This window comes from Bison bison, unplaced genomic scaffold, assembly GCF_000754665.1.
Source record: "Bison bison bison isolate TAMUID 2011002044 unplaced genomic scaffold, Bison_UMD1.0 scf7180017864535, whole genome shotgun sequence".
Classification (NCBI taxonomy): Eukaryota; Metazoa; Chordata; class Mammalia; order Artiodactyla; family Bovidae; genus Bison; species Bison bison.
In genome coordinates, this window is record NW_011495084.1 from 13999480 (window position 1) to 14003286 (window position 3807).

The 3807-nt window shown below is 41.0% G+C and overlaps 1 pseudogene; it reads left to right on the top strand.

Moving 5' to 3' along the window:
• Positions 1–1615, top strand: part of LOC104982650 — a 231697-nt pseudogene extending 230082 nt beyond the window's left edge.
• Positions 1616–3807: the final 2192 nt, after the last annotated feature.

The following is a 3807-nucleotide window of genomic DNA, read 5'->3' on the forward strand; positions in this document are numbered from 1 at the left end:
TCCTCCAGAGAGAAATGCACTAGATCCCGCTTAAAAATATACACAGATATTCCTTGATAACCAAACCCAGTAGCCTAGAATGATTCTGATAAGTATTCATATTAGCTATTCACTTTCTAAACTCAGGAATCACTCTCTGAAATTTAGGAACCAAGTAGATTCAGGTCATATGCTTGAAATGGGCTATCCAAACTCCTATTTACTCTAACTCTCTCTGTGAACTCAATTTACTGTATTTGGCTAGTATTTTGAGCCCCAGTATGTTTTATGTTTCTATCATTGAATGACACAAGTCATCTAGAGGGAAACATTAGCTCAATATCATTTTGTGTGTTATTTTAGACTAAGTTTCTGCATTTATACTTTAATTAATTTTGTTATGTGTGTGTTGAGAGTCATGTTCTATTTTAAGCAAAGCTCCCCAACAGTGAATAAGCTCATGTGAGTGACATTCAATTATTACTGATAGATTCCTCCGAGTGGGATGGTGGGGTCCAGGGGTAAGCACATACATGGTTGGCCAGATATTTCCACACCCTTCTCCATAGGAGATGGACCATCCTGCACTCCTACCAGTGTATGAGATGTGTCTGTTTCCCACAGCTTTGCAGTGGAGGACATTGTTGAACTCTTCACTTTTGGGGTTCATTTTTTAAAATTTCATATCTCACTGCCATTTCTCCCTTTTAGACTGAGAATATACAGGCTGTACTACCTCTAGAGGACCATTTGGAAGGAAAAGTGGGTATTAAGACCTACAAGAATTACTTCACAGCTGGTGCTGACTGGCCTGTCATCATCTTCCTTATTCTAGTAAACATCACAGCTCAGGTACATAAGGGTGTTTATTTTGGTTTGTTCACTCAACTATTTATATTATATTTTATAATTATTTTAAAATATTTGTATTAAGAGATTTATCTCAAAGACTTGGCTCATGCAGTTGTGGGCCTAGGTTGGTGAATGTGAAATCAGAAAGGCCGGCCTGCAGACCGAAACCTCAGGCAGGAGCTGACCCTGACGTCTTCAGGCAGAATATCTTCCTCCTCCTGGAAGCCTGAGGTTTTGCTCAAAGGGCGTTTGACTGACTGGATGAGGCCACCACAGTGTTGAGGGTGATCTCCTCACCTGAAGTTCTGATGATGGATGTGAACTACATCCACAAAATACCTTCACAGCAACATCTAGATGAGTATTTAGTTGAATCACTGGAGACTGGCCCAGCCAAGCTGACACCCAGAACTGATCATCACTGTACCTGTCAAGCTTTTTGCTTTGAAAAATCCCAACTTTTTTTTGTTATTACTGCCTTTTGCAGTCCACTTGGATTTGCATTGAAGCACATTATATTTGGGGAGCAAAGTCTTCTAGGGAAAAGGGGATTTCTTTTAAAGATATTAATTTTGTAAGATGCCCTCCCTGACCTGTGATCATCTGGGGCATGGGGCTTGGTGCAGACCTGAGCCGGAAGGACCATCTCCATGTTCTACAGCCTTTCCATCCCCCATCCTAGTGAGCAGGGTATGAGGCTCAGTGATGTCAGTGTGTGAGTGACTGCTGTTTTCTGCTCCAGGTTGCGTATGTCCTGCAGGATTGGTGGCTTGCATTCTGGTGAGTGATTCCTGGTCTGACCCAAAGTGCTGTGAAATCTACACAAAGCCTCACTTTGACACAGAGTCAGGGTTGGAGAAGGCAATGGCACTACACAAAGCCTCACTTTGACACAGAGTCAAGGTTGGAGAAGGCAATGGCACCACACTCCAGTACTCTTGCCTGGAAAATCCCACGGATGGAGGAGCCTGGTAGGCTGCAGTCCATGGGGTTGTGAAGAGTCAGACACGACTGAGCGACTTCACTTTCATTTTTCACTTTCATGCATTGGAGAAGGAAATGACAACCCACTCCAGTGTTCTTGCCTGGAGAATCCCAGGGATAAGAGAGCCTGATGGGCTGCCATCTATGGGGTCGCACAGAGTCGGACATGATTGAAGTGACTTAGCAGCAGCAGCAGGAGGAGGGATGGGGCAAGTTCAGCCTCCTCTTCTGACCCTCATGTAGTTTCCCTGAAGAAAGATGAAAGTTCCTGCGGGTGGTGTGTAATCCTGTTGTCATCTCTTCCCATGTCCCTCCCGGTAACAACTTCTTCACAGACAATTCTTTTTCTTCTTTTTAATTTTTAATATTGTATTCCAATATAGCTGATCAACAATGTTGTGATAATTTCATATGAACAGTGAAGGGATGTAGCCATACGTATACATGAACACATTCTCCCCCAAACTTCCCTCCCGTCCAGGCTGCCACATAACATTGGGCAGAGTTCCATGTGCTATACAATAAGACCTTGTTGGTTACCTGTTTTAAATATAGCAGTGTGTGCATGAGCATCCAAACATTCTAACCATCTTTCCCCTCGGCAACCATAAGTTCATTTTCTAAGCCTGTCTTCACAGATAATTTTGAAAACAGAAAGTCATGATTCAGATTTTTAAAAGGAAGACACACAGAGGGCCTTGTGAGCTGGGAAACACTTTCCAGCATAAAATACATTTCTTGAATTGAAGTAATTTTGGGGTGATATTTGTGTAAATTTTATGTATATCTATAGTTTAATATTTTTTATTTCCTGTTCCATAGGGCAAATGTACAAAATGACCTGTATTTTGGGAGATATGTGAAAGAAGATGAAGATGTAATGTTCACTCTGAACTGGTACTTAGGAGTTTATTCAGGTAAAGCTGAGTCATCTGCTCCATTATAGGAGAGTTTAAGGCACTTACAATGTGGTCTGTGTGAGCAACAAGGGCTTCCAGAGTAATTCAGTAATGTCTTAACAGACTAAGTGTCTAAATCACATTTACTGTATGAATTAACTAAAATAATTATTTTAAAGATCTACTAGAAGAAAAGAGGCTGAATGGAGACTCTTAATTTGGTCCATACTGGATTGTGGTAGTTAAACCAGGATTTAATATTGAAAAAATCAGCCACTGGAAATATGTAGCTCTTGTGTATTTTAATACATGCTTTAACTAAATTTTATATCGCTGTATGGATGGCCAAGGGGGTTAGAAATGGATCCCCACCCTGTGGTTCAGGTTGTCCAATTCTGTCTTTATAAACCCTGGCTTTTGTTGATCTTGGATGAAATCCTCTGGCAGCATGGGCCCTAGATAAAAGCATTATTCCCTTCCAGGTATGCAAAGCTCCCCTTTCCACACTCCTCATTTCCTGAGCTTCACTAATAACTTGAGAAGCTAAGTGGGGGAAGTCCATTGTCTGGAATTAGGATTCCTTCTCTTCTTACCCTGAGACCACAGTGTTATCTCCTCCCTAACTGTGTGATTAATTCAATTTTGGCTTGCTAGACTAATATTATAATGACTGTCTCTATTCACAAGACTATTTAGAATATATATAGCATAGCATTACATACTATTTAAAGGATGTCTTTAACAAAAACTGAAATGCCTTATTTATCCAATCATTTGTTTATGGGCATTTTGGTTGCTTCCATGTCCTAGCTTTTGTAAATGGTGTTGCTATGAACACTGGGGTGCATGTGTCTTTTTAAATTACAGTTTTCTCAGGATACATGCCAAGTAGTGAGATTGCTGGGTCGTATGCTGGTTCTGTTTTCTATTTTTTAAGGAACCTCCATTAAGAAAGCTGAGTGCTGAAGAATTGATGCTTTTAAACTGTGGTGTGAGAAGACTCTGGAGAGTCCCTTGGACTGCAAGGAGATCCAACCAGTCCATCCTAAAGGAGATCAGTCCTGGGTGTTCATTGGAAGGACTGATGTTAAAG